At 39.1% G+C, this 12,702-nt stretch overlaps 1 protein-coding gene across 2 annotated transcripts in view; it reads left to right on the forward strand.

The window, feature by feature from the left end:
* The first annotated feature begins 251 nt into the window (after positions 1-251).
* RNF19A (ring finger protein 19A, RBR E3 ubiquitin protein ligase) overlaps positions 252-12,702 on the forward strand; it is a 59,305-nt gene continuing 46,854 nt past the window's right edge. For both annotated transcript variants that reach the window (XR_014291665.1, XM_082601835.1), the window contains exon 1: positions 252-501. The gene's annotated coding sequence lies outside the window, so the exon portion shown is untranslated. The remainder of the gene's footprint in view (positions 502-12,702) is intronic.

Consider the following 12,702-nt stretch of genomic DNA (forward strand, 5'->3'; position numbering starts at 1 on the left):
GCAGAAAGGGCCGCTGACAGCCCCGGGCGGGGAGACAGGCGGGAGGGGCCACACTCCGGGCCGCCCGAGTCGCTGGCGGGGAGCTCCCGGGCGTGCGCGGAGCGAACACGAGCGAGCAAACAGCCGCGTCCCAGAGCCGCCCGCGACGGGCCGGGTGGGCGTGACGCCATGACGCAAGGCACGCGGGCGGTGCGCAGGGGCGGGGCGGGGGCGGGAGGAAGGAGTGGGAGGAGGGGGTGGAGACAGCGGGGGCTGAGGGAGGGGGAGAATGGCAGTTGCGGCGCTGGTTCCCGGGAACAGCAGTCAAGACAGAACTGCGGAGGAGGAGTCCGGGAAAGCGGCAGTCTGGACCCCTCCTCTCCGTTCCCCCCGCCCCAGCTGAGAGGCGCCTTGGCGGGTCTGAGGAACCCTCCTCCGTACTTCCTTTGGCTGCTACCGCCGCCAGGAGACGGGCCTGCTCGCCCGCAGCCCTGCGCCCTGCGTCTCCCTGAGGAGTTGAAGGTACGGGCGGGTACGGGGGGAAGCTGCGCCCGGGAGCCAGAGGGCAGGGGCGGCTCCAGTTTCCGACACGGGGCGCTCCGGCTGCTACCCTTGCGCCCCTCCCCGGGACGGAAATGGATTCGGAAATCCCACGGGAAAGGCGCCCCTGCTCGTGCTCGGCGCGGGGCCGGGGCGGCCCGGGGGTCAGGCCTCGGGCTGGTTCCGCGTCCCCGGCTTGGCCCCACCGCTGGCGTCCCCTCGGCCGCGCGCGCGGAGGGGAGGCGTGGGATACGCCCCAAGCCCTGTCCTCCTGGCCCGAGCAGTCTGGGGCGAGGGCGGCCGACCCGGCGGTGTTGTGACGGGCGGAGGCGGCGCTCCCCTCCTGCACTTCCCCGGCCCCTGGAGCAGGCGACGCGGAGGGCGGCCGCGGCGGGGAGGTGGCGGGGGCGGAGCGCATTCCTGATGGGTGAAATCGGCTCTAACGGGACCGATTTCCGGGCCTCGCTGCAAATTCGGAGCCGGGGCCAGCGCCTCCCACCCCCGGCGGCTGGAGGCCTCGGGGAAAAGAGAGGCAGGCCCTGGGGAACGTTCATCCGGGGGACTGCCACCCCCTGCAAAAGCAGAAATTAAACAGACTAAAAATGGTGGGGTCTTAGGGTGAAGTATGTCTTAAGAGGGGTCCTCCAGGGTTGTCTCCCTCACGCTAAACCTTCAGAGAGTTCTCAGTCTTCATCCAGCCAGTAATGCCACTATTTTTAATTTCCAGTTTTTCCTATCATTTGGCTTCCCCTCTGCTGTTGCCCCCCCCCCACCCTTTTCATTAATGGGAAGAAGGAAAATAAGTTCAGGGTTCATTAACCTCGCGACAAAGGGCAGTAAATAAAAGAGGGGAGAGAATGGTTAAGGCTACATATGGGAGAAAGAAAGGTCTTATTTTTTTCCCATTAGCTCTTGAAGGTAGAAATATATGAACGATGTTTTATTCTGGTTAATATTTACTATTCAAAATGTTGCGGAACGTCCTGTTGGGTGGACATTGGAAAGAACAGCATTTAAATGCCTCTGCAGTTTTCAAACCCAGGTGTTGGCTGCAAACGCTAGTATTAAATGTTAGTAAACGGTGGAGGAATAAAGCAATCCTTTCCTCTGATCGGTTGCCTTAAAATGTTTGTGATTTTTCCTTAGCATTCCACTTTTCTTTTCTTTTCTTTCTTTCTTTCTTTTTTTTTTTGGTAGGAACATGGCTGTCTTTTTATTTATACATATGTATTTTTAATTTTAACCTAATTCCTTGACCCTTTTTGTTATGTGAAGTCTGACGGTATGCCCAGGTTTCATTTTCGGTTTTGCCATTAACCATCTTAATGAGCATCTTTATAAGTCAAGCTGTTATTACCATATTGGCTTGTTTATGCTTCCTTAACACCCAACTGTCAGAACTGAATCAAAATGTAAATACTTCTATTTAGAAAATGGCGATGATCTATTGTTGACGCTTATTTTCAAATGTTCTTTGCTTGCTATGTGCAATTCCATGGTAAAGATCTAGAATTAAGTCTTGGGACCTAAACCACATTATTTGTTAGTTTTTTTTTATTTGTTAGTTTTATTCCCGTTTCTATTATTGTATACAGTGTAACTGAAATTTAAATTTCATGTGTCCTCAGAAACTATTTTAATGTCACCACAAGGTGTCTTTCTGAGGAAAAAATTACATTTGGCAACTAATGTTAGTGTAGTTTTTCAATATCTGTGACTTCCAGGAGGATTGCAGTAAGATTAACTTTTAAAACTGTAACATTATTTTAGAAATTGAAACACAACTCAATTTTTAGTCTCCAGATAGTAGCTACTTGAAATATTGTTCTTTCGTTTGAATGACGCCTCAGTTGATCATTAGAGTTTATATAAAGGATGGTCCATTTTACTGTCTTCAGACCAGTATTGGAATTTAAAAAATTTTGGTGGTGATTAGTAGAATTTTGGGTGCCTTTTTACTTGATTAAATGAAACTTTTTTTCTACCTAACATGAAAGATACTAAGATTATTGTCTGTTTTTAAAGCTACTTCAGCATTTTAGTGGAAAATAAATGCACTTCACACATTTGAAATAGAGGAAGTCGTAAGATCATATTTTTGCAGTTGTGAATTAAGACACTTGGGGTCGCCTCTCTTCAATGGGATCAGATTGAAAGATTATTCTCACGGGATTGTTAGATGGAATTAAATATAGGTAATTTAAAACAAACTCTTTTATCATTTGAAAGACTCTCTTGTATATTATGGCAGGTTCTGATTTTATCCTTAATACTTCCTTAGATTTATCACAGAAATTCTTTGGTTTCTAATCATCCCTGCCCACCCACCCCCCCCACCCCCAATCTGGAGGGCGCTGAGGATTGAAAAACGTAGTTTTCTGAATTTTTCAAGGAGGAGAAGGAAGACAAATATTTGTGATAACACGTCAAAATCCCTGGTCAGGTGCTGGGCAGAGAGTAAGCTAGGGATACATTTTGTTGCATTTATATCTGAATTGCCTCTTTCTGTTTCTTCCCTACTCGGGTTATAAAGGAAATCTTAGAGAATTGTTATTTGTTTTTCTGATGCTTCTAACAAGTGACAGTTGATTGTCAAATGCAGGCTGGTTTCGTGTTAAGCTTTATGATCTTTTATCATTTAAAGCCCGTGTAAAAATTAGGCCATTTTGGGCTGAAGGCCAAAAAAAGGTTGAATTTCTAAATTTATATTTGATTGTATTGACATTGTGTTTGGCAAACTAGCACTAGTCGTTTAATGATGGTCTGAAAGGACCCATGGTCGTACATGAAGTACTTTAGCTTAAAGGTTTTGGTTTGACCTTTTTTTAAGCAAAATGTTAATCTGATTACTTATGGAGATCACCTAAATTTTCCTTAAGTGATTTTTTTTCTCCAGTCAGGAGTAATTATTTTTCTTTGGCTTTTTAATTTTTAAGTCATGAGGTACCAGCTTTTGTTAGCTTTGTATAACCCTGAAACGACTATATATATAACCACACCTGCACAGCTAAAGACTGTGGGATACTGTTCCTTTGCTAAACACATCTGTATTTCAGATGATGGTAGGAAAAAGGCAGTGAAATCATTTTGGGTGTTTAAAATTTGGATACTTCGTTCGTTTCTCAATAGCTGTCATATGTCAGTAATACTTTATTAAACTGAGAAAAACTAGCATCTTTTGATAAAGTAGTTTTTGTTTGTATTGCTCTCTTTGTAGCTGTCAGTAAAACCTGAACAATTAATTTATTAGTGACAATTTCTCGAAAGCTAGGATATTAGCCTAAAAAACATTATACATTCTTGTTCTATTGATGTTACCTACTATTTTCTTTTAAAAGTCATTTACTTGAGAAATGCTACTTGTTAATTTGTTTTTGAAGTCCTGCTTGGTAGAGTTTCCTTTTTTGTGTGTGAGTATACCAGCATTTTTTTTTAAACATCTTTATTGGAATAAATTGCTTTACAATGGTGTGTTAGTTTCTGCTGTACAACAAAGTGAATCAGCTATATGTATACATATATCCCCATATCCCCTCCCTCTTTCATCTCCCTCCCACCCTCCCTATCCCACCCCTCTAGGTGGTCACAAAGCACCGAGCTGATCTCCCTGTGCTATGTGGCTGCTTCCCACTAGCCATCTGTTTTACATGTGGTAGTGTATATATGTCCATGCCACTCTCTCACTTCGTCCCAGCTTCCCCTTCCCCCTCCCCGGGTAGAGTTTTCTTCTGTGAAATCCTCAGTAGGATAAAACTAATAAGGAGTTATTTTAGCGCTCAAATAAATTTGTGCGTTGAATTTTGAAGCAAAATCCTCAGAAATCACCCTAGTTTGTTTAAGCCGAAAAGAAACTTCAAAACTCAGCCTTGGGTTCAAAAAACTGAACTTAACCCCTTAAAATTACGTACACTTAACATTTTCGACCTCTGTCCTCCTCTGGAGACCCCTGAAAGTATAAACAGCCCTGCTGTAATGTGAATAGCAAGCAAGGTTGCCAGTTGTAGAGACTTCTGGTAGAGATGAGCCGTAGGAGGGAGCAAACTAGCTAGAGGGAAGGAACAAGAAACCAGGAGAAGCTATAGGGAGTGAGATAGTGTTAGGCTTCCAGATAAATCGTATATAGCATAATAATATAACTAATATATCACAAAAATAGATGGCCATTACTATAAATCTACTGATGATTTATATTTTGTGATTTCTAAGTCAGGTATTGGCATTTGCTCCCCAAGTGGTGAAGTACTCTAAGTTATTCTTATGCATATGAGATAATACATATGAAATGTACAGTAGAAGTGTAAGAGATAATGTAAACTGTATGATGCCAGGGACCATTATCTTTGTTCACTCTTAAGGTCTCAGCACTTAGCATAAGGCTTGACAATGATAGGTGTTGGATAAGTATTTGCTAATTGAATAAAGTTATGTATTGTAATGTAACTATTTCATAACTCTATAGCAGGGCTATCTAATAGAAATATAATGTAAGTCATAAATTAATTTAAGATTTCCTGTTAGCCACATTAAAAAGTAAAAAGAAACAGGTGAAATTAATTTTCATAATATATTTTATTTAACGCAACATATACAAAACCTTATTGTCTCAGCATGTATTAGTGAATGACTTTACATTCTTTTATTCATATCAAGTCTTCGATCCACCATGTGGTTACACTGGACAGCACAGCTCTAGGAGTATTTTGTATGAAATGTTTTTTCCTTTCCACAGAACTTCTTTTGTCTTTTTTGATAGTCTCTTTCTAAATGTCTTTTGAATCCAAATACAGAAGCACGTATGTCATTGAATTGCAATTACTGAGTTGGATTGAAAGTCAGGATACCTGACTTCTTTCGTTTGTACAACTTTCCCCAGATGGCTCTGCCTCACTCTCTTTCCCTGTTTGTAAAATGAGGGAGAATGTGCTGTCATCTGTTTCATTTGATTAGTATAAATTATGTCTTTGAAACACTCTTAACTACTCAGACAAGACTATTACAAAATAGATTTTTAAATTATTAGTAACTTGTCATAGCAAATCTCAGTATAAAAACAGAAGGAAAAAGTACCAATGAGACTACTGGTGCGGAGGTTCTGTTACCTCCCACACTGGAATAAGTTACAATGAATGAATCAATACAAGATGCTCTTGTAACATACTGAGTCAGGAGAGGTGACTAGGTCTGCTCCAGAACCAGATTTTAAACCTCTGATCTATTTAACTATTGCCTTAACTAATTTATCCTTCAGTTTTTGTTTGCATGAATAACCAACACTTCTTACATAGGCATCCTTAAATCAAAATCATGAAATAAGGTCCTTTGGAAAGAGAGGGTGGGGACTGATTAAGTGCATTTAAGTGGGGAAAATAAAGCAAACATTTAGAAAAGTCTATCATCACATCCTATAGTACAGGATATGTACTATATAGCACAATAACTGATTCTTTTATCCAAACCAGGGGTTGCAGTGGTTACCTGGTAAGCAGTTACACATAGCCAAATATAGCTAAATCAAATACATAGCTAAATCAAATAGGTATCTCCTTATAGCCATATCCTTTCATTAAAAATAATAATAGGGCTTCCCTGGTGGCACAGTGGTTGAGAGTCCGCCTGCCGATGCAGGGGACGTGGGTTCGTGCCCCGGTCCGGGAAGATCCCACATGCTGTGGAGCGGCTAGGCTCATGAGCCATGGCCGCTGAGCCTGCGCATCCAGAGCCTGTGCTCCGCAACAGGAGAGGCCACAACAGTGAAAGGCCCGTGTACCGCAAAAAAAAAAAAAAAAAAATAGTAACTTTAAAAAAATTATAGATGAACATCCTTTGGCTTTTTGCATAAACATAACACACTTTACTGATGACCTTAGCAAAAATTTCTGGAGTCATGTAGTAGATTGTGTGGTGGCCCTCAAAAAGATGTTCACATACTAATCTCTGGAACCTGTGAATGATACCTTATTTGAAAAAAGAGTCTTTGCACATGTAGTTAAGCATCTTGAGATGAGGAGATCATCCCAAGTTACCTGAGGGGTCCAAAATTCAATGGCAAGTTGTCCTTATAAGGGAAAAGCAGAGGGAAATTACAGATAGACAGAAGAGGGGAAGATGCACAGAAGAGGTGGAGGCAATGTGAGGCATGGAGGCAGAGACTGGAGTGATGTGGCCATGAGCCAAGGAATGCTTGTAATCACCAGAAGCTGGAAGAAGCAAAGAACAGATTCTCCTGAACCTCCAAAGGGATCATAACACTGCTGGATTTGAGGCTTTCACCCTCCAGAACTGTGAGAAAATAAATTTCTGTTGTCTTAAGTCACCCACTTTGTAGTAATTTGTTAACAGGAAACTAATATACAGTCAAAAGTAAAAAGATCTGTGCTTACCTTTGTTTTGTATCATGCATTGTGACTCTCAGAGACCAGACAGCCCTTCCTTTAGAATTCTTATCCATTCTGAGAAGTATCAGAGGAAGTGTCTTAATACCCTCAAGTCTGAACAGGCCTAAGAAGTAGCTTATATCATGTAAGTTACATTGTTATTGTCTCTCAGGTCGTTCTTAAGATATAGTTTATATTTAGGGGAGAGGGCAAGTGTAATACTGATGGGATAGACCAAGAGGTTTTGTCTCATGAGGGTGTGATTCCTTCCACCTTCCCTATCTCCTTTACTGGAGCCTCCTCTTCTACCCTGTATCTTAAAGTTGGAATGCCACAGGGCTCAGTCCTTACCCTTCTTTATTTATTCCTCTGGGGACTTCATCCATGCTTGTGATTTTACCCACCATTCGTATAACAACTCTTCCCAAAATTTTATCTCTAAGCCAGACTTTTTCCTGAACTCCATGCCTGTCATGTGGGTATTTGGCTGTACATTCTCACCTAAGATTTAAAGGCGTCTCAAACTTAAATGTCTGAAAATGAGCCCCTGCTCTTAGCTCCTCCCTAAACTTGTTCTTTTCACAGCCTTCTCCATTTCAGTGGACAGCAGTTTCAGCCTTCTGGTTAATCAGGGCAAATCCTCTTGGAATCCATCAGGAAATTCTGTCAGTTCTAGTTTCAAAAGATATCCTTATGCCCGTCATCATCTCTCTCCTAGAGTATTGCAGTAGCCTTTAAACTCTTCTCCATGTTACTGTCCTTACTTCTTCCTTCTCATTCTATTCTTAACACTAGAATTATCCTTTTAAATTATTCAGATTCTAAACTGTCTCTGTTTAGAAGCCCCCTAAGTTTTCCCATCTTGCTTAGGATAAAAGCCATAGTTCTTATAGTGGTCTATAAAGCCATACACAACCTGGTCCCATAACATTCTGACCTATCTCGTATATTCTTTGTTTTGCTCATTTCCCTCTGGCCACATTCTGGCCTCTAGGCTATTCCTTGAGCATACCAGGCACATTCCTACCTTAAGGCTTTGCAGTAGCTGTTGCCTTTGCCTTGGATGCTCTTTCCCCAGATTTCCTCATGGCTAACTCCCTTCAAGTCTTAGTTTAAATGTCATCTTTTCAGTAAGCTCTGATCACCCTTTAAAAAATTGTAATCAGTGCCACACGTACACACACTCTTGATTACCTATACTCTGCTTAACTTTTTTCCCACATTCTAGCAAAGAATCACAGTAAAATATTTAGGTGAAGTATTAAGAAAATTGTAAACTTCTATATAAAAGTATGAAACAATTTTTAGTAGTTTATCTATAATTACTGACCTAGAATGATTTGTGGAAATAAGGTAGGTGTTGGGCCTTGAAAGAAGAGTAGGACTTTAAATAAGCAGAACAGAGAAGGTGGAAAAGAGTATTCAGGCAGAGACAAAGACATAGGAAACATCATGGAGGTGAAACTATGTTTTGTTAATATATTTAACAAGTAGACCAGTTGGCTAGAGTGTGTTTTTATGTAGGAGAATGGTGAGAGACTAAGGTAAGATTGTGGAATGCCATGCAAAGCTTAAAGTTTGTTTACCTGTTGGAAGCAAATGGATGTTTGTAAGCAGAACTTAACACAAGGCCAACGTGATAATTCAGAAACCAGGTGATTAATGAAGGTCTTGTGGAGGAAGTAAAGTAGTAGAAAGAGGACTGAGACTTTGGCTCTGCCACATTAGCTGTATGGATAAATCAAATAATCTCCAGACCAGCACTATCCAATAGAACTTTCTGCAGTGATGGAAACATTCTTTTTAATACTTTTTATTAAAAAACAAACAAAAAACAGCTTCCAGAAAAAATGGTAAGGAGAAAATTAGCCCAAACACTTAATATTTGTAATTGTACAAATAGTAGAATTATTCAGATTAGTGATGAAACTGGTAAAATTCAGTTTGCAAAGATAATACTCATTCCACTGGATTTACTAAGACCAAAGAGTACACCAACACTGTACAGAATTTGGAGGTATTTTTAAAAGAACAGAAAGAAATATTAATTGTCCACTTTTAACCCTAGAGTATGGTATGTATTACAGCTGTCTATATATTTGTATATTAGAATCATAGTCTTTTAGAACTAAGGGGCCTTAGACATTACCTCATCCAATCACTTTAGCTTTCAAATAAGGAAGTTGAAATTCAAGAAGTAGACAGACTTGACTACCATCAGACTAGGTTAATATTTCCCTTCTGTTGATGTATAGCAATGAGTATTTTAACCAGTTCAAAAAAATTTTTTTGACAGTTGGATATCTTTTTTAAACCTATTTAAAAACTTTTTCATGTCTCTGGGCCCTCTTAGCATACCCATCGTTTTGCACCATGCTTTTCCTACCTTTTCCCTATTGGTGTATTGTTTGCCCTTCTGAACAAAGAGTGCCTGGAATGGACTAGTCAAAATGTTTTAAATCGTTTTTCTTTAATTGGAAAATGGAATGAATAATGCTTTTTCTTTCTGCAGCAGCTTATTTTTGTAATGGATTGAGTAATGAGTATTATTTGTAATGAGTATTATTAAAACCACATAGTACCATTCTATTCTACCTCCCAAACAAGAATAGGCTTAAATAGATAAATGTAGCAGGTGTATGTTTGTGAAGCTGTTTAAGAACTATCTCTTTGGGGAGGCTTTGTGGCATATGGGAATAGTTTATTCTGAACTTTTAGTTTATGTTTCTAGGCGATCATAGAAATTATGTTAAGGATAGAGCTCAAGGTAGTATATTTGAGTCTTGATAAGCATTCACGTTCCAAAAAACTTGCTGGAAACTGATATGTGCCTATGTTAATGCTCTGTTGAGTTACCTCCACCTCCCCCATATATAAAAGTAGTCAAGTTGAAATTATTTACTCCATTTTTAATATTAGATGACTTGTCATAGGTTTGTAGCTGTATAAACATAGCAAGGCTGAAAACTATATTTATGTTGGAGAAATTCGTGTACCATAATGATGCATTCCAAACTTGCAAATGGCTAACTATTCTGATGACATTAGACAAGCCATTTCAGAGCCAACAGTTTGTTTTATTTTATTTCTAAACTTAAGCATGATAATCTCTTTTTAAACAGTTTTATCCAGTAAATGGTTCAGTTACATTTGTGCCATCTCCTCAGATATTTGTAATAGTTATAGCTAATATTTGTTAAGTGATTAATATGTCATGCTGATGCTGGATTCTTTATATATTTTATTTAATCCTAGTAATAATCGTGTGGACTGTAGATTATTTATTATTCCTACTTTACAGTTGAGTAAACCGTCTTAGTAATTTAACGCAGTGTCACACAGCTAGCTAATAAGTGACAGAATCTGAACTTGAACCCAAACTTTGTGACTCCAAAGTCTGTGCTTTACCGTTTGAATAAAAAGATGCTATCATTACCCCATATTTGTAAAGTATTTTAAAAATTTCTGTCCAAGCTACTCGTAAGTTATTCCCTCATTTTATCTGATCTTGGGTAAGATAGTTGTGTCTGAAACAGACAACCCCAAAATCTCAGGCGGAACACTATAAAAGTTAATTTCTCACTCACACAGAGAACCGTGTGGATGACTCAGATATCCCAATTCCTTCCATCTTGTGACTCATCTGTCCCCAGAGGCCTACTTGGAGTCAATCACTAAAATTACTATATTCAGCCAGCTAGTGAGGGAAGAGAGAGAGCTCAAAGGATGATTGAAAGGATGATTTAGGGGCTAGTCCTGGAAAGGGCGTACATCATTGTACTCACATTGCACTGGCCAGGGCTGGATACATGGCTGCATCTAGCTGCAAATGGAAGGAAAATGAAACAGGTGGGTATAAAACATCACCTCTGCCACAGATGGTACAGAGAGGTTATTGCTGAACTAAAGCCACAAAACCACTTGGTAGCTATCTATAGAACCCAGATTTCTTAGATCTTCATATAATAGGCTCATGTTTCTGAGGAGACATTCCAGTAATTAAAAGGCTTTTCGGTTGTATTTGTAGCACCGTTGCTGACTCTTTCTCATTGGGCATCAAACATTTTACTTTTTTGTGCCTGTTACATTTTAAATAGGAATATTGTTATTGGCTTACCTTATAAGGAATGATAAACTTAAAAAAAAGTTTTTCAGTGGTAATTGCCATTTTAAGTGAAGATGACATTATTGCTTTATAACATCTTTATATTTATACTCAATTGTCCTTTGAATATACAAGTTAGCCTTTACTTGTTAGATTTTGTTTTTTAAACATGTGATGGGTTATTCTAGGCTATCTACATATCTTATATTTATTCTTGCATTCTGAATCTGAGACATTTGTTTAGGGATGAATGTTGTTTTTTAATGTTCCCCCAAACTTTTTTGGAAGGAACTGCAACTTCAGATCTTAAAGGAATAGAAGTATGTTCTAACTGAGCTAATAATTATGAATATTGTACTAATAATGTAAATTAGTGAGAACAGACACAATTTACAGAAACTGATGGTAACTTTTACTGGCAAATTAAATTCTGCCATCTCAGCAGTAGCAGTTAACCGTTTGTTATACTTTAGACTCCTTGGAGAATCTCTTGAAAGCTATGGATCCTATCTCTAGAATATACCTATATTCACAATTTAGTATACAGTTTTAGAAATTTCATGGATTTCTCTGAAGCCTACCCATGCATTAGCTGCTATTTTTAAGCATTTTTATCCTTCTCCAGAAATTTATTGTCGTGCCTATTATATTTTTACTTTAACAGACTGGATACAGAGATATTTGATAAGTCAGAGTTTTTATAAGATTTAGAAGGCGAGTCTATCTCCGTAATATTTGGACAGCAAGGATTATGCCCAGAGCCTGCACTGCTGCTGTAGCTGCATTTCCAGCTATATTGGGGAACAGATTTATTAGAGGAAAATATGACATTTCCACATTTGACATTGACAAGATGAATGACGTAACTTAAAATAACTTTAAACATTTAAATAACCTTTTTGAGCAACATCAAACTTCATTATAATGAACTTTAGTGATTTATCACTGTTCAGAGAAAGCTGTATATGAAAATCCAAGTAATTTAATGCCTCAAATTTCTCTTAATGAACTTCTTGTTCAGATGTACAAAGGTCTGTTTATTTGGGGCCAAAATTAGCTTGTGTGCAGATACATCATTTCTAGTACATCACTTCTAGTTGTGGTCCGATCAAAGGATGGCTTATGATAATTAATTCCGTTTTTTGGTAATCAACTACTACCAAATTGTACCTAGGCATATTTAAATTTGTTATGTTGTTTGCAACTCTGTATATAGGAAATGCTATGGAAGATAAATAGTTCCTTTTTTCAGTGCCTTTGGAACCTTACACTAGAGGAAGAGCAAGGCCAAAAAAGTGAATTAAGTTTCAAGGATATCCCCCACTGTTTATTTACCATATTTGTTTCTGAAGTTATGCACAGTGAGCTAAATTAATTTTCTCTGTACTAGATCATTTGGTCAGATAACTAGTGATTCTTCTTTGTACAACTTAAATTGTCTGCTATTTATTATGCTAGAAAACCATTGTCACTGTGAAAAATAGAGTGCTGTCAGAAGCACATATGTATAGTCTTTTAGAAAAAAAGCTTTAAATGGGATATTGATAAATATTTGTTCAGATTATGGGACTATCATATATGCTCAAATATAAAATCAAGTCTTTTTCTTTCAAAATTATGCTTATGAAAGAAGGGAATCACTTCATTATAATTTTTTTTTTGCGGTACGCGGGCCTCTCACTGTTGTGGCCTCTCCCGTTGCGG

This window comes from Mesoplodon mirus (genome assembly GCF_964341445.2).
Source record: "Mesoplodon mirus genome assembly, chromosome: 16".
NCBI classification, from domain to species: domain Eukaryota; kingdom Metazoa; phylum Chordata; class Mammalia; order Artiodactyla; family Ziphiidae; genus Mesoplodon; species Mesoplodon mirus.